At 44.1% G+C, this 23,012-nt stretch overlaps 1 protein-coding gene and 1 pseudogene across 5 annotated transcripts in view; one reads left to right on the forward strand and one right to left on the reverse strand.

Moving 5' to 3' along the window:
• Ltbp1 (latent transforming growth factor beta binding protein 1) overlaps window positions 1-23,012 on the forward strand; it is a 381,029-nt gene that overhangs the window by 25,060 nt on the left and 332,957 nt on the right. The window lies entirely within an intron of this gene.
• Window positions 7,377-7,700, reverse strand: LOC110335891 (annotated as a pseudogene).

A 23,012-nucleotide genomic window follows, 5' to 3' on the forward strand; every position in this document is an offset into this window, starting at 1 on the left:
AGCCAGTGATGTGTACTCCCCTCTGGGAAGCTACAGCACAGATCCTGTTGTTTATTGTTTTTACAACAGGAAGATAATTATCCATGCGGGGTTTAGAGTAAACAAAATAACACTGCAGTCACATGTCTTTTTGTTGTTTTGTTTCCAAGGCAATATGTTATACAATTTCTCTCAAATGTTTTGGTTTCTTCTTAAAACATTGTGTTTAAGAGGAACAGAATTTAATACGTTTGTGCCACCTCAAACTGAATCCTAAGATAATGTCACAATTTTTGCCTTACATTCAGACAAAGTGGCCCTTCAAGGAAGGTGTCCGAATTGAAACCATGACATTGCAATGTTGCTATGAATGAGTTCCTTCTTGATTCCTAGGTTCTCATCTCAGACATCCATGTTGAAGGGTAACTTTAAAAGAGAGGGTACAATCCCAACTCATATGGATTAAAAAAGGAACGTGTGCCTGAGATTTGATTAGCATGTGTTTAAATGTGGGAACCAGAGAGATGCCAGAACTGGTTCAAAGAAATGGTGGAGCATATTTACACATAAATGCAAAGTGGTTCAACCCACAGGGCAGCAACAACTTGGGTTTCCTAGATACCACTGGTTTGCATCTTTATGGTCATGAATCATTTGCAATATTATCAGTTTTCTATAATTGACAGGGTCATATATATTGTCTTCAGGCATTGAGAGGCAGCAGAACCAAGCAGGAGGGCTGTTCACTACTGACAGTAATATTTTTTGGCAGTCCAGTTTAAGCCCCTTGGTAGCACTGTCAAGTGCTGTGTCTTCTGAGTTTGGATCAAGTTCTACTTAGAAAAGAACTGGAATCTTGCAGATGAGGGTTGTCCAGGGAAAGAGATGCCTGGAGATCAAGTTCCTTTTACCCTTAATACTTGGGACCCCCAATTAGTGAGACCAATGACGTTGCAGACCTGCCACAGGAGTAGCTGGTTTCCCTTTGAAAGGCCAAATAACCAAATAGTGTTGTAACTAAGGGCAAGTGTTCACTCATGTTTGTCTCTGTACTTACTGGCCGCGTGCACTCTCTGTCTTAGCTTCCTCGTTGGTAAGCGGGAATCACTGTAGTTCCTACTGTTAGCACGGTGACTGAGGAATCGCATAGCCATCATCTAGTTCAGGTGACTGAAGAAGCTAGTACCTACAAAGCAACAGGCTTTGATCTGAATCCCGAGCCAGGCAGTTGTTAGCTCTTACACATTCTCAAAGAAGAGTGACAGACCTTTGAGAGCCCCCATCTTGCCATTTTGGCCCACTTTTTACATTTACTCTAAGGATCTGAGGGATTAGTTATGTGCAGTGGGTCCTGGGCCAATCTCCTTTGACTATAAGGGATGACTGACTATATGTCCAGAGCACACATTTACTTTTTAATCTTTAACCGAGTGAAGTATATTTCACTTAAATCACGGGGAGACAGAGTTTAGGGTGTTTCTTTTTTTAATCTAGGTAAACTGGTGTGTGCCTGGAGTTCCAGAGACTCGAGAGGCTGTGGCAGGTGATCATGGAAGCTAAGAAGTTTGGCTGAGCTGAGCAAGATAGTGAAGGGCCTGTATTTTACAAATACAGGCTGGCAGGATGGCTAGGTAAAGGCAACCAGTGTATAATTACGTGCTGATTGACTTCAATCCCTGTAACCTACATAAAGGAGGGAGAGGAGAAAGGACTCTGCCTTTGAATACAAGGATCAAAGGCATGCACCACCACTGCCTTAAAAGAGAGGGTCTCATTTACTACATCGTCCTGTAACTCACCGTATAGACTAGGCTGGCTTTGAGCTCACAAGTCACCGGGATCTACCTGCTTCCCTTCCAAGAGCTAGGAGTAAATATCTGTACTTTCACGCCCAGCTAACAAAATAGTGTTTAGTGCAATGCTAGTTTCCTCGACATTTTTGTAAAGCACCAATAGAGTTTTGTTTTAAAATGCCTAGAATTGGAACCACACTGCGTGGCTCTTACAGAGCTTACACGGCCTCGGAGCGCTGCTGCTTCTTGTTCCCACCAAGGAACCAGGGATGATGGCAACCGGGTGGCTCGCTGTGGCTTCATACGTCCCTGCGATTTTTGTGTCCTTTTGTCACAGATCCTTTTGGAGCACCGTTTTAGGGACTGCTAATAAAAAAGAATGCTTTAGTGGGGCCAAGTGGCAGACGCAGTCACGTGACTCCCCTCACTGGCCGAGCATGCGCGTGGGAGGAAAGCTGGCTTTCCCCCACTACTTTTTCTGACTCACCTCGAGATCGTAGGTCTCTCCGCCCGTGTCTTGTTTTGATCTGTATGGGAGGCAGTTTTTAAATCATGTGTAGGTGACAACCATGTTTGTTTGCAGTGAAACCGCGCCAGCTGCGTAGGCTTCCTGATGCTGTTTTTTTTTTCTCTAGAGAAGCTTGTAGCTCGGGGAGAGAATGACTGCTTAGTGTGTTCGAGGTCCTGGATTCAGTCCCTGGTCCTCACCCTTTCAAGAATATCATGTGATATTTATCTATAGTAGATGGTTATTGTCTCATAGATACTATGAGGCAGAGATAATGCTTTCAAAGACTGTAAATTAATAGCCACTACCCCCGGTCCAAAGTCGGGATGACACAGTTAATAAAGATAGCCGTAGCAAGTGTATGAATGCGATGACAGCCGCTGACTGGAAGAAGAGAACACACTTGTCTTCTTTGGCTCCAGTGTGTTACTCATTCCTTGTTTTATCTCCTGTCCTAGAACTTGTTAAGAACATTACAGAACATAAACCGTGATTCCCTTGTTACTTCATCATTCTCTCCTAATATTTACTCATAAACACCTGCAGTTACAGAGGGTTCCAGCCAGCATTTTAAAATGGATCTTTGTTATCTAGAATTGAGTTAATTGTGCTTCTTGGTTCATTATATATTATCAGGATCACTTGCAGATAAACTGAGGCGTCTAAAGTCTTGAATAGCTTTTTTTTTTTCTCTTTCTTTCTTTCTTGAGATAGGGTTGTGTAACTGAACACAGTAAATCATGCACAATAATTGCTGCCTAGATTGTCTAAATATTAGGACAGCTTTGGGCAGTTTTGGAAAGTTTGACAACCACACAGACTTTTATGATCAGAGAATGAAGTCACTGGCTTTTTCTGCTTTTTGTTCTTGCACAACTTTTAGGTTAGGATAGACGGGTGCTTGGGAATGGATGGCGTGTGCGTCGGGGCGAGACTTCTGCAAATGCTTCCCGGTGTTATAGCAGTCATCCTCAGGGGGCACCTCATACCAGGAGGGAGGTGCCCACTTGGAGGAGTCCTAGGAAGACTGTCATCTACTGTAGCAGCCTTGTCTCTCCTCCAGCCCAGGGATCCTCCAGACTCTTCTGACACAGAGCCATTTAACCTGGCTCCGAGTCCTTCCAAGAGCAGGACGCTCACCTCTTTTCTTTCTTGAAGAGCTTTAATTATGAAAAATAACATGGATTTTCTTGAGCTTTACTATGGTTTCTTAAAACTTAAAAAAACAAAACAACCCCCACCCCAAACCCCTAAACACAATCCTTTATGGGGGGGGGTGGGGGGGAAGTCAGGGATGGGGGAAGAATAACAGTGAAGGATTATCTCCACTGGGTTGGTCTCTAGGTATGCCTATGGGGGATTGTCTTAGGTTAATTGACTTGGAAAGACCTAGCCTACTGTGGGTGGCACCATTCACTACGCAGAGAGTGCTGAACTGTGTGAGTGAAGAAACCCCTAGCTGAGTACCACCAGGAAGTGACATGCACGCATTCATTTCTCTCTGCTTTTGAGTTTGGATGTGATGTAACATGTCGCTTCAAATTCCTGCCACTGTGACTTCATTGCAGTGAGGCATTCTAACCTGGATTTGTGAACTTAAGATAAACCCTTTTTCCCCTAAATTTTTTTCTGGGTGTGTGTGTGGGAGGGCAGTCAGGGTATTTTAAAACAGAATCAGAAATGAAACTAGAACAACAGTCATCACGCTCATCACAAATTCTTTAGGGCATTGGCAGAGGCAGGATGAGTCTGTGTGTTTTTTTGACTTGTGTTCTTTTAGTGTCATTCTTCCTGAGTGATCTTAGAATGCTGGCTCAAGGCAGCAAGATTTTGTAGAGTATAGGGAAGGTGTTCTTCTCGTCGCTATGGTGTAAGAAGGATGGTTTCTGGCAGCTAGTGGTATGTTGCTGGGGCGTGGGGGGTGGATCTGGAAAGGCCAAGTGCCATCCATGTTCAAAGGAGAGAGAACCATGCCAATTTCTGCTGTGTTAGGAACATCCCATTGTTAGGGGCTGGTGGTATAGGTAGAGAGGGTTGTTATTTTTGCAGAGTGAGACTAGGAGAATGTTACTGCATCCAGAGACCAATGTGTTCAAAAGTCTTGCAATGGGAAACGTGAACTGTGTCCATAAGAGGCCTGGTAGGAGATTCCTATTAGCTCGGCTTCTATTATCTAGGAGGGTAAAGAAAATGATCACACGGAGCTCAGGACTCAGGTAAGCTTGGCTCATTGCCTTGGGTATTTGTTCTGCCACATGGTGATTCTGTTGAGGCAGAGGCAGGTGGATTTCTGAGTTNGAGGCCAGCCTGGTCTCCAAAATGAGTTCCAGGACAGCCAGGGCTACACAGAGAAACCCTGTCTTGATAAAACGAACAAACAAACCAAAGAACGGAACTTTGGGTTCTTCAGTCTGGAAGTGGAAGTGGCGATCCATGTCCATCCTGCAGAAATAAGGACTCTATCCCACGACCTGGCATTTAACAGAGGCTTGGAAACTAATGGGTAGTTGGTATTACTGTGCTTGCCAGGCTCAGGAAGTCAGAAGACAGCAGCGACTCCTGCCCTGCCACGCAGTAACCAGTATAGGTGCAGAGTAATTGACCAAGGAGGACTGTTAGAGGCAGCTTCCCCACAGGGAAGCAAGAATGGAAATGGCAGTGGGGCGTGTCAGAGGGGTCTCGCTGATGGAGGAGTTCAGGTTAGCGGGACTGGAGGCAGGTTTAAGGTCTAGGGGAGGAAGAGGAGATGGGTCATCTCAAGTTTTTGTACAGGAAAGGAGAAATGGGCAAGAATGGTAAGTTGAGGATTGGGAATTTTGAGGAGAAGTAGGTGGTCTCAAAGTCGTCTGCAGAGTGAGCCCACAGCAGCTGGAAATAGGAGGCTGGACATTAAGGGTGACTGTGAAGGCTCAGTAGGGAGAGAATTGCTCAGTCTAGGTTGTGAGCTAGGAACACAGGCCAGAACATGCAAGGGTTGACCAGGATTCCGGTGTGTGGAAAAGGTGCTGGTGTCACGCTGGGCTCATCTTTTTTTTGAGACAAGGTTTCTCTGTGTAGCCTTGGCTGTCCTGGAACTCACTCTGTAGATCAGGCTGGCCTCGAACTCAGAAATCTGCCTGTTTCTGCCTCCCAAGTGCTGGGATTATAGGCATGTGTCACCACCGCCCGGCTAAGTTGGGCTCATCTTAAAGCAGAAGAAAAGAAAGGAGGGAACTTTTGAGAAATAGTGGAAGGAAACCTGGAGGGCATACCCTGACACAGTTTAGAGTACCTTAGAGTTTGACATTGCTTCACACACACACACACACACACACACACACACACACACACACACTCATATACACAAAGTCAATCCAAACACCCTTTATTATTGAGACTTGTTGGTTTCCACAGAAGAACCCTTCAGGAAATCCTCTGCCCTCCCAGGAAAATTGTGTTTATATTTAGAAGGTTTTTCAAGAACGCCTATTGTTAAATTTTCATTTGACCGGGTTTTCACTTGGAGGCTCTGAACATGTCACCCGTGTGTCAGCCGTGATGAGCGGGTTTCTTTTCTTATGCAGATCCATGAGGTCAGAACATGATTTGGTCTTTGGCGAGTGTTTCTTTCTTGCACCATGAGCATGGGAACCTGAGGAGGGCTGACAGAGACCACGTAGTTGACTTGACCTGACCCTCTGTGTGACAGATGAGAGAAAACCCGAGGCTGAGTGCGAGTGGCACTGGCTCAGTGTCACACAGTTCCCAAGAGAAAGAGCCTGCATTGTGGACAGACTCTTTCTCCGTAGACCAGGCCCTCTTGGCTTGTCCAGAAGTGAAGGGATCAGATGGAGACTCCCAACAGGAGAGGCCCATCTGACTACAGAGCGTGACTGAGGGGAAGAACAGTCGGATTTTAGTGATGATCGCAGCACCCTCATAATTCATTAGCAGACCTTTCTAACAAGTGTTTCCTTTGGAGGAAAGAACTACAACATCAGGAAGGAAACTGTTGTCATTGGAGGTCTTTAAAAAACACTAACATTTGTGAGCATGGCTGACGGTGTGCCTGACACTACTATATGTGTTCTATAGACTATGGCTTACTTTAGTGTGTTTGTGAGAAAGACACTCTTAGGCCAGTTTTTAAAATGAGGAAACCAAGGCTCCAAGAGGTGAGATGACCCTACCTAAGGTAGTTGCTCTAGTTGCCTTTTGATTGCTGTGACAAACACCATGCCTCAAAGCAATTTATGGGAGAAAGGGGTTTATTTGGCTCTAACTTCCAGATCACAGTCTGTTGCTGAGGGAACTAAGGGTAGGAACGTGAGGCAAGAGCCATGGAGGAGTGCAGCCTGCTGGCTTACTCTCAGGTCGGGAATGGTGCTGCCTACAGTGGTCTGGGTACTCCTACGTCTATTAACAATTTTTTAAAAAGATTTATTTATTATATGTAGGTACACTGTAGCTATCTTCAGACACCCCAGAAGAGGGCATCAGATCTCATTACGGATGGTTGTGAGCTACCATGTGGTTGCTGGGATTTGAACTCAGGACCTTAGGAAGAACAGTCAGGGCTCTTAACTGCTGAGCCATCTCTCCAGCCCATTCTTTTTTCCTTAAAAAAAAAAAAAAAACAAGGAAGGTAGCCAACTTTATTAGTATAACAGAAACTTCCAATTTACAAGGAAAATAACATGAACCCAGAACCCCCTGCGAATTGTCCGGTCACATTACTTACTGTTCTGGTCACACCTGGCCACACTGAGGGTCACAGGACAACCCCATCATAGCTGCTGCAAGACCACACGTGTGCCGTGGTGACCGTTTCATCATCAAGGACACACACCGACCTGTTTTGAAGCCTTTGAGTTGAAAGGATCAATGTGGGGAACAGAGCCTTGCTTTTCTAACTAAAAACACAAAGGAAACTAGGGACTAATAAGCGAGCAACGTCTCCTTCAGTCTGCTAGATGCTGTACGGGCTCTCACTAGTGGCAGGGGGCCAGGATGCTAGCACTAGCAAGCAGGCTGCTCTGGTGACACTGAGCTCCGTTCCCTTTAGGCTGGCAGCTGTAGCAGCTTGATCAGGGAGGAAGGAGCCACCCACCCAGCACCTATTCTTGAAGCTGTATTTTTTTGTGTTCATAGAACAGGTCTGTCTTAGAGCTCTCCAAGTTAACAATCTTTGGGCAACCGTCTCTCCCCTTCTCCTGAATGGTGCACTCTTTACAGTAGTAGGCATCAGAGACTCTGGGACCTCCACAGATCATACATGGTAAGATCCATAGTTACACTCATCACGTATGTGAACCAGGGTGCAGGGACACACTTAGGAATCACAGATCACGCATTTGTCGTCACATTTTTCACACAGTCTTCCGATAGCAACAACAGCCTGCTTTTGGCAGAAAAATCAAACCTGGATGATGTTTATTCATAACTCTTTTTCAAGCTGGCGGCCAGAAGCTTAGAGAACTCGTCTATTGACAGTTAAGACCCACGGATATGCTCACAGGCAAGTCTGATCTGGGCAATCCTACCATGAGACTGACTTCTCTGATGGGTAGAGGCTGTGCCAAGTTGACAACCCAGGCTATCTAGGCTAGTGAGAGAGCCAGCAAATGGTAGAATTAGGATTATACCCACTCATGGTACCCAAGAGCCTGCACATGGATCTTTCAGCTTTTTACTCAATGACTCTATTGAGAAGAATATTTTTTTCTTTGACACCCCCACCCCCACCTCTGTTCTCAGGAACCCATTGAACTATCCACTTTAGGGGTATGCTCTTGCTTTAGTATTGTTTCAAAGCTCCTAGGAGATGTCACAGGGCACTGCTCCCAAACTGCTAGGAAGTGCTACGTGGAGCCATCTTCCAGAGGTTGTGTCCCGGTGCTGGGGGTGGAAGTGACACTATTTATTTCTCACCGGTGCTCAGGTGATGTAGTGTTACTGGTCTTTGGATTTCCTGATTCAACAAAAGGCTAATCTTCAGTGTCACCCCCCCACCCCGCCCCAAGCTGTATAGCATTATGACTCTGCTGATAACTGTCCTGTGTACCCGATTTTTACTGTGTGCCAGCCTTCTGCTAAGAGTGCTGTATACGGTCTCTCCTGTGCCCTCAACAGTCTATAAAGGAGGCATTATTTCCTCTCGTTGTAGATGACAGAATTGCGACTTTCTGAGCTCAGCCAAACCTAACGCCCGTGTGACTAACTGCCGTCTGGGTGGCCTTCCCGTGTCCATGTTGTTATTGTCATCGAGGAAAAGCTTCTATGGCCTCGACTTTTCTAACCCCTTAGATTAGACTGAAAACTATTTCCAGTCAAGCAGCCATAACACCATTCCATAAAGAGAGTGGCTTATAGTCCACAGAACTTTTTATTTCTTACAGTTCTGGAGGCAGGAATGCAAGGACCAAGGTGCCAGCAGAGGAGGGCCCACTTTGAACATGATTGCTTACTCTGACCATGTGGTGTGGAAGGTGGGAGGGATCTTTTGGAACCACCAGGGCCACTAATCCTGCTCATAAGGGCTCTGTGACAATTATTATTATTGTAAATGTAAGCACTAAATAAATTCAGCACCTGTTTTTCTCTACCCTAGCTAGTTCCCTTTAAGAACCCAGCGAGTTCCCCAGAGAGACCAAGATTTCTTTGCAACTTATAAGCACAATAACTAGGCATTATAATTGTATTCTAATCTTCTAATCTAATCTAGCTCCCAGCCAAAATTCCTGAGATACTTGCATTTCGTATTGGTCTGGTTCTCTGGGCTTCAGTTGTGTTCTCCCATGATGTCTCTCTGGACCCATTCATCATAGTGAATGCCCTGCCTTCTGCATGACTGGTGGAAATCCCACCCTATTCTCTCTATTGCCTAGTTATTGGCCTTGCCAGCTTTTATTGACAAGGCAGAGAATAAATGGTGAGCATTGTTTACACAAATTTGAGACCAGAGATTTTTGACGTAAGCATTCCAGTGTCATGTCTATACTGAAACCAGACAGTGGCATCGAGAAATCAGCATTTGAATAACACAATAGCACAAAAACATTTTGCCTACAGGGCTCTCTACTTTCCAAATGTCCTACCTCCTAATGCCATCAGTTCAGGGATTAGGGATTCAACATTTACACTGAAATTTGGTGGTGAGGGTGGTGGTGATGGGGCTCACAAACATTCTAAGCACAGCAGAAGCCCACGTTCTATCCAGGAAACCAGGTTATTATTTGGAATGTTTCTGGTTCCAAGTGTCTGTACTTGATTCTCCTCGTGTAGGACCTGTAGTGACCTATGAGAGCATTTTTAGGACTACAGAGATGTCACTTTATCAAGGACATTTATGACGTGTCTTAGTGTTTTACTGCTGTGAACAGACACCATAACCAAGGCACATCTTATAAGGACAGCATTCAAATGGGGCTGGCTTACAGGGTCAGAGGTTCTGTCCATCATCATCAAGGCAAGAGCATGGCAGGGTCCAGGCAGGCATGGTGCAGGAGGAGCTGAGAGTTCTACATTTTCATCTGCTAGAAGACTGTGTCCCAGGCATCGAGGACAAGGGTCTTAAAGCTCACGCCCACAATGACACACCTACACCAACCAGGCCATACTTCCTAATGATGCCACTCCCTAGGCCAAGCATAGATGCCTGCCCTTAGTACCTGAGCTCACGGTTCACAGTGGCACCTCTCCATTTCGTTCCCCACGCAGCTCAGATTCAAGAGTAGGGGCATCTGCTCTGGTTTTTGAATGAGGGCACAGAAGACACTGACAAGCAGCCATGGGTATACGAGTTCGTCTTTACAGACTAGCTCCTAAAGAACTGCCTTGCTCTCTTTCTTCTTCTCACCCTACCGAAGCCTGCTGGAAATGATGTCACCAACAAGTCCTGACAGTAAAGGGAAGAAATGGGAGGGAAAGGGGTGCTGGGAATTCATGATCTGTAGGGGCTTTCGGGTAGATTACCAAATAGCCAGTTCGGCGGATGGTTGTGAGACCCACCATTAATGATGTAGCCCGTGTGGCCTTATTAAATCTTCACTTACAGAATCGCCGTACGGAAATTTCCTTGTTTTCTTTATTGTAATTACACCCTCCGGTTACGCACTGGGGACAGCTTAGCAGTTTCACATGGTAAGAAAACAAACAAGATTACCGTAAAACTGAGCTATTTTCAATGGTAAAGAGTTACCTGGATTAAAAGTTTAAAAACTCCCTCGACTGTTCATTTTCTTGGAAAACATAGAAATATGAAGAATTTGGGATTAGTAAGGCTATCATCGAGCCGTTGTTTGAAAGGCCTGGGATGGTGCGTTAGAGCAGTAATTTATTTTGGGGCTGGCAACTTCCAGCTGGAAGGTAGTTGTTGTTGGTATTAGCGCTTAATAATGATCAGACTTCTATTTGCATACTGATTATATGCTATATGGTGCTTTAGCTTGACTGCCTAGGTAGGAAGTCCCTTCAACGCCAGGGTTTAGTACATGCCTCCACTTGAGGATTTTCTGTGAGTGCTGGGGACTGAAACTAAGGTCCTCATACTTGCAACAACATGGGCTTTACCCACTGAACCGTCTCCCCAGACCTCCAAACAATATAAACACAGATGGAGAGTCAGGCCCATACATGGATAAAAGACCATTTGATTTATTTATATTTTTCGATGCTTAGGATGGAACCTAGGCCTTTGCACACAAGAAACACGCATGCTACTGCTGAGCTACACCCTCAGCCCTAGAAGGAACATCTAAACTCACGTATTTATTAGGATAATTTCTCTATTTATAAAACTGTCCGAGACAAGAAAACCCATTGTAAAAGTTAATTTTATGGGTTATTGTTTTGAAAGGAGGGCCTTGCTTATTCCTTTCAGCTGTGCCCTCTCAGGCCTAGGAGGCTACAGTTTTATTTTAGTTTTATTTTCTGAAAATGGTTAGGTTACATTTCACAGCCAAGGGCCAGTGGCCAGAGGATTAACTGCTTGCAAACAGGTCTCTGGCCTTGCGGTTCTCTCCCATTTGGAGGAGTGACCTCGGATTTCACACGAGGTGTCAACCGTTGGCCTGACCATTGTGTGCGCAGTGGTCACAAGTCCTTGGGGCTGTGTCCATGGCCTGCCCAGGGTATGCCCTCGCTAACGATATTTGGGCATCCGTGACCTTTGGAAGCATTTTTATTTTAGTGAGGAAAAGCCTTGGCACTGCCTGGATGACATTTCTTCCAGAGTGCTCCATCCAAAGTCATATGATATGGCTATTAATTTACATCCAGGAATGCTGTCGGAATAACGCAAGTGGGGGTTTAGGAAGGTTCTGACGTAGCCATTTCTCTTCATTCAGTTGTGGAGATCCGTTTGAAACTGTCTCAAGCCCGAGGAGGATCAGACAGTGGGATTTCTTTTCTTTCTTTTTTTTTCTTTTCTCTTTTTTAATTTTTTTCTCTTTTTTTCTTTTTTTGCTCCGTGCAGCCCGCTGACTTTGTACAGAGAGCAGCTTTACTCCGAATGATTAAGTGTGGGGCAAAAAGAAGAGACAACAGTAGCTAAGTGTGTTTGATTCAGTGAGGCAGACTGTTTTAGGTTAGTGTAAAATTCCAGTGATTGAAATCAAAGTCTGTCTGAGAAATGCAGTCTGTCTCTCTCTAGAGCTCCCTCCCAGGCTCTGCTAGGGTGTGAGGGGGGACAAACTGAGGGTGGGACATACAAACTGTCACCTGTCTGCTGCTGCCCTGAGGCAGGAATTATCCTAAGTGCTTTACATACGTCAGCGAATCTGCATAGAAGCCCTCGCTTTATGCTTCCCATTTTATAGATTGAAGAACTGAGGTCCAAAGATAATAGAGACACTCAGGCCACATTCTCCAGTCTGTTGACCATCTGGCTTCTGTGGAATATGGTTTTTAGCCACTATAAATAAGTCACATTTTATTTCTATCTTAATTTCCCTTCACTTTAAACCAAATTTGAGAGATTTGATAATCAAGTTGATAGTCACTTCAGTCTTCTAAAACTAAGTTTTGATTGCTCTGATTAAAAAAAAAAAATGAAAAGGCTTGTCTTGTATAATGGTTTTGGTTGAAGAAAATAGAAGCCAGCTTTTCAGGGCCGGTGATTGGCTCAGTGGCGTTTTCCACTAAACCGGGTGATCTGAATTTTATCTCCAGGGCCCACATGGTTGAAGGAAAGAACCAATTCCAACAAATTGTCCCCTGAAATCCACATGTGCTGTCATGCTTATGTGGGCGCATGCACACACACACACTCACACACAGACACGGACACGGACACGTGCAAATTCGTGCTACATAAATAAATAAAAAGAAACCTGCTTTTGGAATAAATTATGCATGCAGAAAGCAACACTAGACTTACTAACCAATCAGAGTAGGTGAAAAGTTGCTTTGAAAGTTAGCAGGGTCATTGTAAAGTCTAGTGTAGGGCACCCTAACTCCTACACTGTTTATATGAGGTAACTTACAGTCTTTAAAACTTGAAGTAGGTTTAAACCTGCCTTTTAAGTGAATTCGCGTTTCCTTTTGAAAACGGAATGTCGATCCTCGCTGCGCTGCAACAGCAATAACAAACCACATGAAAACCTGCCGTGTAACATAGCTTAAACAAAAGTTAATAAACCATATCATTTTGCTGTCGTAGGTGATCGTCCATGTTCACCTTTGAGTCTGTTTTCTTTCCACCTGTATGCCTGTGCTCAATCTTCATCAGGGGTTTTGAGTTTCTTCTAGGATCAGGTGCTATTCCCAGGCAACCACTGGTCTGTCACACCCTGTGGAGCTTCATCATCACAGTGGCTGAAAGAGGCAGTGACTGGATAAAAATGTGCCAGTGTTGGGGAGGGAGCAGCAGGAGGGAGAGGAGAATAGAGGCAGAGTGTTGATGTTTGGGAGATCATGTTCCTGGGGAGCCCAGTGACACAAGCCACCTGTGAAGATCGACCCAGGGACGCCACAGGTGCAGGTGCAGGTCAGTGCAAGGACACTGAGTGGCGGCAAGCTCAGGGCAAGCTCAGGGCCTAGGAACTGGCATGGAGGCTGATGTGATCGCAGACTCAGGAGAAGTGGACCAAGCTGGCATGCTGTGGTTACATTTCACAAGAGGCTTTGGAGCAGAGAACGACATCTGGTTCTGGTTTAACGTGCTTCGTCTGGCTGTCCTTGGGAGAATAGAGTGGGACAAGGCTGCCAGAGAAGGGTTTGCGGGAGGCAGTGAGAACAATGGTCAGATTCAAATTATATTTAAAGAAGAGCCTACAGGATTTGGGTTTGATGTGTGCTGTGAGAAGAAGAGAAGTCAAGTATGATATTTGACTATTAAGAATATTACATAATATTTGGTATTATTTGTTAAAATGCTACTTCCTTTATGTATTGAAATCCTAACCCCAGTAGCTCGGGGATTGTTGTCTATAGACCTAGGATCAGTGCAGGTGTAATTAGTTAAGATAGTCATGTTATCCTGCACATCAATGCTGTTGTTGGTGGGGCTACTCCAGTGTGACTAAACCTTTAAGGCAGTGGTTATCAACCTTACTAATGTTTCAACCCTTTCATACAGTCTTAATGGAAATTAAAGACACAGGACTGAGTGAGATCACCAGGAAAAGTGTCCCTGATGCAAGGCAGCCTGGGAAATTGTAACACTTAGATGCTGGGAAGAGAGAGAGAGGAGCCAGAAGAATTTTGGAAAGGTTCAGCGGGAATGTGGGAAGAAAGGTGTCCACTGTGGCATCTTGTTAGGAACAGGAGGGACTGATGAGGACGAGGGACAGACCCATTATGGCCAGTACTGCTGATGACAAGAAGAGAGGAGAGTGAAAGTCCCCACCTGATTGATTTGGCGGCCTGAATGCCACTGACCACTCAGACACGACCAGATTTAGGTGGGAGGAGGTACAAGCTTGATTGGCAGGAGGTCAATAAAAAGTAGGAACTTCAAAATAAAGTTGGCAATCCACCCTAAGTGCTGTTTCATGTCACTGGAAACTCTTCAACATCGATTTTAATGACTGTACCACATGCCAGGGATTCTTATCTGTTTTCTGTTTGTTCTATGACTAGACTGTTTGCAATGTTTACCGCTGTATTGATTGCAAAACTGAAGTGGGTGTATTTGAACATCGTAAGATCTCCTACAGTAGGAGTAATAGCATTCAGTAGGATGTTTGTTTTAGGGTTTAATCCTAAAACTGTAGCAGTGAGTATTTCTCACTGGACATTTCTCTTTTGCATGTTTTGTAATTGACAAGAGCACACTGAATAGTGTTACTTCATCATGGTGATGGTGGATCTTGTGTGTTGAAATGTCTTCTCCCCCCCAGACAATCTCATGTTAAAGTCTATATTAGTCTTTCTTAGTGCCATAACGAAATTCCAGAGGGTGGGTAGAATATAAAGAAGAAGAGTTTATTTAGTTCATAATTTTAGAAGCCAGAAGTTCAGGGTGGGGTGGTCCCGTTTGTTCCTCTTCTATGAAGACCTCTTGATGGGGACACGTATGAGAAGGATCACAAAGTCAGATAGGAAGCCAGAGGGTCAGGAGGAGCTCAAAACCCGCTCTGTGGGAACTCATTTCATCTCTTCTCAGGGCAGTGCCCACAGTGACCTAATACCTTCTACCCATCCTCTACTTCCTGAAGGTTCTACTACTTCTGGCCATCTTCGCACTGAGGACCAGACTTCAAACTGGGACCTTTAGAGGATGCACTCCTATCTAAACCAGGACCCCAGAGAAGACTACATTTGGAGCATGGTCTTTAAAGAGGTCCTTAGTTAAGGATATGTCAATAGGGCAGATCTTGATCCAGTATTAATGGTATCTTTCTACGGGAAAATTTAGACAGAGATGCCAAGGAGAGGTCACATGACAGCACAGGGAGAAGAAGGCTGCCTACAAGCTAAGGACTGAGGCCAGAAAAGATCAGCTTCAATGCTGGGTCTCTCACGCTATGGTAATTTCTCTCCTTCCCTAACTCCATGAATCCCCTGGTCATCCCATCCACATTGCACACTGCTCTCCTTGATCGTCATAATTGTCTTCGCTTCTTGTTGACTGTCCAGGATGGGCTGGGTATGTTTTTCTGTTCCTGGCTCTCTCTCTCTCTCTGGGGTGTATGACAGTGTCTAGTGCAACAAGAATGCGAAGTTCTTGCCCAGTGTTTTATTGAAGGGACAGGTGAAACTTGCCTACAGGCCCAGAGCTGGGGGAGGAGGCCCATCAGACTCAGATCTGAGCTCATCATCATCTGAAACACACAGCATTCTGCTTCTCACTAGGAAATGAGCTTATGGGCAAGCCGCATTTTTAGATTTTTTTGGTCTGTATGATGATCTCCTTTAAATTTAACTAAAAGTGTGTGTGTGTGTGTGTGTGTGTGTGTGTGTGTATGCACATATGGTATGAACATGAAGATCATAGGGGGACATGGGTCCTGTTCTAGCATTCTTTCCTACTCCCATGAGACAGAGTTTCTCACTGGACCTGACAGTAGGTTTGTGGCCAGCAAGCCCCCCCACCCCCCCACTATTCTAGTCTTTGCCCCTCACCTTGCTCTGGGATTACGAGCTTGTGGGATTACGAGCCAGATTTTTATGTGGGTAGAGGTGACTTTACCCAGGATGCTTCAGTGCACAGTAAGCACCCCTACCCACAAAGCCATGTCTCTGGCCAGCCCCATTATTATTTTAATATAAATAACTCAGAGATATTGATCCATTGCCCAATTAAGGGCCTCTCATCTGTGTGGGTTTGGTTATGTCATGTGTGTGCTGGTACCCGTGGAAGCCAGAAGAGGGCGTTGGATTCCCCTGGAGCTGGAATGGCAGACAGTTGTGAGCTGCCATATGTGGGTCCGCTCCAAAAGTAGAGATCACTCTTAATCACTTAATTTCCAGATCCATGTATTGATTAAAAAAAAAAAATGTGTGGGTATTACATCTTAGTCTCTGATTTTCTGCAAAATAATCCTTCATCTTTTTACCCAAAGTTGGTGGCTCAAAGCTAGAATTTAAGAGGGGCTCAATGTTCAGACAATGAATGCAGATCATATGACATTAGAACAAACTTAAAGATTATTTAAACATGTTGCCTTTTCATTAGTCATCATTTAAAATGATTTCTGTGTGCATCATCGTTAAACTTCAAATTTGCCGGGTATGTGCATTTTCCAGCTGCCTCCTGGCATTTACTACCATGAAAGCACAAAGTGAATTTATTCTATTAATGTGAACAGCAAAAACCTTAGATGGGTTTAATCTTTGTTTCATTGATCAAAGAATGCTCATAAATCTGGCAGTCCCTAGAGCTAGCACATTGAGAGTGGACTCCAAAGAAGGCTTTTGGCTAGTTAACGTTCAGGTTGAATAATCCCGATCCAAAAATGCTTGCATTTGGATTTTTCTCTCCTGGATTTTGATATATCTGCATATACAGAATGAAGTATCTTCTGGGTTGGACTCAAGTCTGAGTATGGAATTTACTTAAGCCTGATGTATGCATTACATACATTGCCTGGAAGTTGTACCGTATGATATTCTTCATATATCTCCAGTTTGAGCTAGCATATGGCATCAGATAGAGTGTTCTCCTTGTGGTATCACGGTGGTTCTTTAACGGTTTGGGATTTTAAAGCCATGGTGTTTTTGGAGTGCTCAGCTGTACAAAGCATGCTCGTCGAGTGAGGGAGAACTCAGAGAGTCCCTCTGGGCAATGAGTTTAACTCCGAGATATTTGAGAAGTGGCTGAGTCAGTAGTGAAATTTCACCATTCTAACTCACGCTAGCCATCTCCGAACACTCTAGAAACTTGTATCACTTTATAGGTTTGATTTTCAGTGGCTCTACACTAACCCTATACTTGGTCACCCTGTTATGATTCCTTTGAAGTTTTTGTTGACGTGAATATCCACTGCTGAGGATAGCAGAACATATGTCTGGGCACAGTAATTTTTCTTTTACCTTGTTAGGGCACATGCCTAGAAATTAGGATATGAGATCCCTGAAACATAGTGCTAAGGTGCTCTCTAAATGCATCTGCCAGGATGGGAGAGATGGCTCATCAGTAAAGTGCTGTGCTGAGCATGCATGAGGAACTAAGTTTGGATTCCCAGCATCCATGGAAAAGCTGGGCACAGTGGGGTGAGGATGGAGTGAGGACGACCCAGAAGCCAGACCCCCCGGAGCTCATTGACCTGACAGTTATTGGTAGCATCAGAAGAGATAAGTTCATCCCAGCTAACTACCCATGTTAAATTAAATCATATGGGAGTCTACGCTCCTGCTGAGCTCAGGGTAGAGCTCACAGCCCTGGGAGGCTGCTGAGTGATATGCAGACCTCAAACCCCAGAATGAGGCCCTGTGCAACTCTGCCTTGGAGACCTCTGATCCTGCACGTGGCCTTGGATACTTGCATTCTTGGCAACTCACTCAACCACCTACTTGGTGAAATTGTTGCTTTGCACGGCAAATCGTGTGGGTAGGTATTCAGTGTCATGAAAGGCTGTGAGATGTGTGAGTCTGATTCAGAGAGAAGCAGAGATGATGCCAGCAGACATACTACTGACACTGCGTGGTACACACAGACACAATCTCGTGTATTTCAAATGGTTTTTCACATCGATGAAAACCCTATAAAGTCGACTCAGTGCTTGATGAAATGTGAAATTCATCTTTCTAGAAGATTCTCTCTAGGGATTGAGGAGTATGCTGACCCAGAGCTGTTTACAAGGAAATCACATTATTTATTTGGGTTTGGTACAGGAGAAGTTAGCTCAGTCTTCAACTTGTGACCTCACCCGTACGATTCTCGTGATCTGATATTCCTTCGTGTTGAATAACTTCAAAGGGCAGCTGGGCAGGGCCCTGAAGCCACACAGGGGGCAACGTCTCACCTGCTGCCTTAGATCATCGAAGACACAGCTCAGCTCACATTTCCACCCAGGACACATGTGGCAGACATGCTGCAACTTGTTTGGAGAGAAAGGCAAGGGGCAGGGAGTCACAGTGAGCTGTGTGGGCTGGGGCAGGCTTTAAATACAACTAAGGGCTATGCTTTTAGATGAAAAGCAAAGGAGGCGGGGCTTCAGGGCACGGGTGGCTTCCTAAAAATAAAGTCACTGAACTTTGAGAGAACTTTAAGATTATCTTTGTCAACCACAGAGAGTAGCTGCCAGAGAGAAATTTGAAACTGTTTACCATTTGGGCCCCAAATGGAGCATTGATCCAGTTAAGACGGATTCAAATGACAAATGTGTTTTTGCAAGGCCAGCCTGGGATGTGAGGATAGAGGAACCTTTGCAGCCCACCCTGTTCACCCAGATCTTGGCAGTGGTGACATTCTGCAAGCCCCAAGTTCATTTTGTCTTGGTGGCAATTTCTGCCAGCTGCAACAAACCCCATTCTATTATCATGACTTCATTTTGCTCCCGGTTGCCTTTTGTCTAATAATTAAACCATTGAGTTTTCTTGAAAAGTAGAAAAATACAAAAGGTTTAACATCTACACATGTTAAAGCAAAAATCTACACATCTATTACCCATAGTCAATATATGTCTCCTTATTACATTTGATACTTTTCTTTTAATTCTGTGTATGTGTGTATGTGTGTAGGTATGTGTGTAGGTATGTCCACTCGAGTGTAGGAACCTTGAAGACCAGAAGAGGGGTCAGACCCCTGGAACTCAAGTTATATGTGGTTGTGAGCTACCTGGCATAGGTGCTAGGAACAGAACTCAGGTCCTCTGTAAGAACACTATGTGCTTTAAACCACTGGGCCATTGTTCCAACACCTCACCTTTTTTAAGAAAACCAATTTCAGTCAAGTATAATACACATCTGTAATGATAATACACATCTGTAATAGTGATACACATTTGTAATAATGATGCACATCTGTAATGATGGTGCACATCTGTAGTGATGATGGTGCACATCTGTAGTGATGATGGTGCACATCTGTAGTGATGGTGCACATCTGTAGTGATGATGGTGCACATCTGTAGTGATGACGGTGCACATCTGTAGTGTTAGATCTCAGAAAATTAAACCTGGAGGAACATGAGTTCCTCGCCAAGTTGGGCTACATTGCAAGACCCTATCTAAAAAAAAAACAGAACAACAAAGAAACAAATGGCAAACGCCAAACAAAACTATAAGAAGAAATTCCCATAAAGAGAAGTATATTTCCCCTTGGTATTACTTCTCTTCTTCCCAGAGAGGATAATGTCATACACTTAGTGTGCTGCTAACAGGCGTGCCAAACCTTCTGACACTGAAATATGACACTGTCATCCACAAAGTTTAAACTCTAGAATTAAAAAAGTAAACAATAATTGTAAAATAATCTTAGAATGTTTTAAATAAGTTCAAAGTTTTGTGTTGAGCTGAATGTTGGTTGCCTATGGCCCATGGGCTTCGGGTTGGACACAAGTCTGACATGTTTATATTTATCCATGTACGCACCAGGCATCATTTTAAAGTTTATTTGAAAAAGAACATGTAGTAAAAGCAATATTACAAAGTAGCATCCTGGGGTTGAGGATGGCTCAGTGAGTAGGAATGCTTGCTGGACAGAAGTGAAGACCTCAGTCCAACTTCTCAGCCTCCATGGAACAGGCAGGCATGGCCTTGTGTGCCTGGGACTGCAGAGTCGAGAAACGGAGCTTGCTGGCCAGCAGCCTAGTGAGTTTCAGGTTCAGTGAGAGACTAAGTCAGGGAGCGTGGTAGTGAAGACATCACCCTAACCCTACTAACCCTCCTCATCCCTTACAATAGCTTGTAGATTTTCCAGTAATTTGTATACATAAAACTTGAGAAACTCCAAATGACAATCAATTTGTTTCTTGTTTCCTGGCATATGACATAAGACCCTTTCCTGTGGTTTTGCTTTGTCACGTTGCCTGGGCCCTGTTAGAGGTTAATGATGAGTGCGTAGGCTTGTTTCCAGGATTGAGAGGAATGCTTCTGCAATGTGCTTATAATATTTGCTAGGGATCTTGGTATGTTGTTTGTGGGATTTGCTGTAGATACTGCTTAGCAGAATAAGGAAATCCCTGTGTATTCGGAGTTGGCAAGCAGTTTTTATTTGTTGTTATGAGTAAGTCATGGATTTCACTGGAAGCTTTTCTGCATTCCTTGAGTTGAATTCTTCTTCTTATTTTTTTAATGTGGGAAATTACATGGTTTGATCTGCTAACAGTAGGGCCATCCTTATGTTTCTAGATCTAATTTCACTTGCTTTTATTGCTTCTGAAAGATTGGCATATTTGGTTCTATCGATTCATTTAGATAGTTTGTGTCTGAGTTTAACTGGTGTGTGTTTTCATTCCCCATGGCCACTCCTCTTGTCTACTTTTATGTGAAGGTACTGATCATTCCTCTACCCCCTCTTCCCTCTCTTTCTTGTTCCCTTTAACAGGGTCTTGCTCTGTAGTTCAGGCTAGCCCAAAACTAGCTATGTAGCCCAGGCTTTCCTTGAACCTGTAGCAATCCTCTTGCCTTGCCTTCTACTGTCCTAAAAGGAGTTTAGTTCTGGGTTTTGATTTCATGTCCTGATTCCAACGTAATTTCCAGCAGTTTCTTCCCAGGCTGAACTTCTGTGTAATCGTCCTTTTGTTTGTGGTTTGGACCATATTAGGAGCAGGTAGACATGGGAGGTTTACATCACTTCAGGGAAGGCTCTCTCATAACATGGCTGCTTCTGTTCTGGGCACCAGATTTTGACAACCACTGTTTTTCTCTGAAGTATGAGCAGCAGTGTGCATGTCGTCCAGATGGTACAGGAAACGAATGCCCGATAAAGGCTGATTGGAGGGCATGGATTTGGTCTTTTCCTGTCACATGAGGGGGCTTGGGTCTTGTATTGGCCATTAGGGACACCTGTTCCTGCTACCCCAGTGCAAGATAACCTCTGCTGCATTCTCCAAGGGGCTCCTGCTCCAGCCTTGGCAAGGCAAACTGAAATATCCAAGTCCTCTTCTGTAAAAATTTATAGCAAAAGGCCTGAGTTGGAGACATTTATTCTACTATATGGAATATTCTTTTTTTCTAATAGGAATTATTTTTAAAATTTTAGTGTTTTCTTTATATGTGTAGTGTGCGTATGTATGTATGCATGTATGCATGCATGCTTGTATGTATGTATGTATATGTGTGTGTATGTGTGTGTGTGTGCATGTAGTGTGTGAGTATATGTGTGTGTGTGCATTTGTGTGTGTGTGTGTGTGTGTGTGTGTGTGTGTGTGTGTGTGTGTGTGAATGTATTTGAGGCTAGAAGTTCAAGCCGAATGATTTCCTCTGTCACACCTCATCTTATCGTTTTGAGATAGTCTCTCACAGAACCTGGAGCTCACCAGTTTGGCAAGACTAGCTGGCAAGTAAGACCCAGGGAATGTTCCTGTTTCTGCTGGACCACTACTGAGATTTTAACACTGTGCCTGATAGTTTAATGTGGGTACTAATCTGGACTGAGGTCCCTACACTTGCATAATAGGCACTTTAGCAGCTAAGCCTTCCCCCAAGCCTAAAGTTTTAATTAGTGTTTGTTTGTTTTTTTTAAAATTACCTTCTTCCTGCATTGTTATTACATATACAATTGGAAAGAAGACACAAATGTCTTCTCTTTTACATTCTGTTCCACTTATGTTTTCCTAAAGCCAGACTCCCATGGCACAGTAAGCGGTGCGTTGGGTGATTTCAATCCTTGGTCTTTCCCTGGGTACCAGCTTCTGCAAGCTGTGTCATGCAGCCTGCCTGAGAGATTAGTAACTATTTGCAGGACACCTTGGGAGGAAGGAGGAGCGGAAATCAGCCTCAGATGTTAGACTCAAACATGCTCCTAATTGAAAGCATGAAGGGAATGCATATATGAAAGTGATCTGGCAAATGCACCAGGTGAAAAGCCTGGTCCAGGACTCGCTCCTGGCTGCTTCTGTTCACTTGGGTGGAGCCCATTCAGCCTTGTGACATTCCCTGAATAACAGTGGCCTGGGCAAACACTTAAGAGCCCAGTATGTCAGATTCAGCTACGAAGTTTGCTTAGTCAAGAAGATATTGATGAATTAGCATCCTTAACTCAAAAAGTGTAAAGCTTATAGATTTGAATTCTAGAAGCCTAATTCAGGAATAGCTCTTGGGAACCATTCCCAACTAGCAGCTTCTACACTCATGGTGTTCCGAAATGCAGGTACCTGGCCAAAGTTAACTGATGTAAGTCATGTCATCTACACAGTTGCTTCCATTTTTAATTCCCTCCCCCCCTCAACTGTGTTGAAAACTGGCCCGATATTATGATACTCAAGGGCCATTTCTTAATTTTTATGCCTATTAGGAATCATATCATAGCAAGATGTGAAAATCATCTTGTCCTAAGGACAGCTAATAGATTTCATGGCTGTTAGATGTTGGTCATTGGTTCTTCATAACCAAGTCTCCTGTGGTTCATGTGTGCTGGCTACTTTTATGTCAACTTGACACAAACTGGAGTCATCAGAAGGAAGGGAACTTTGATTGAGAAAATGTGTCCCTAAGGTTTGACTGTAAGGCCTTTTCTTTTCTTTTCTTTTTTATTTTTTTTAAAGATTTATTTATTTATTATATGTAAGTACACTGTAGCTGTCTTTAGACACTCCAGAAGAGGGAGTCAGATCTTGTTACGGATGGTTGTGAGCCACCATGTGGTTGCTAGGATTTGAACTCCAGATCTTCAGAAGAGCAGTCGGGTGCTCTTACCTACTGAG

This window comes from Mus pahari, chromosome 18, assembly GCF_900095145.1.
Source record: "Mus pahari chromosome 18, PAHARI_EIJ_v1.1, whole genome shotgun sequence".
NCBI lineage: Eukaryota > Metazoa > Chordata > Mammalia > Rodentia > Muridae > Mus > Mus pahari.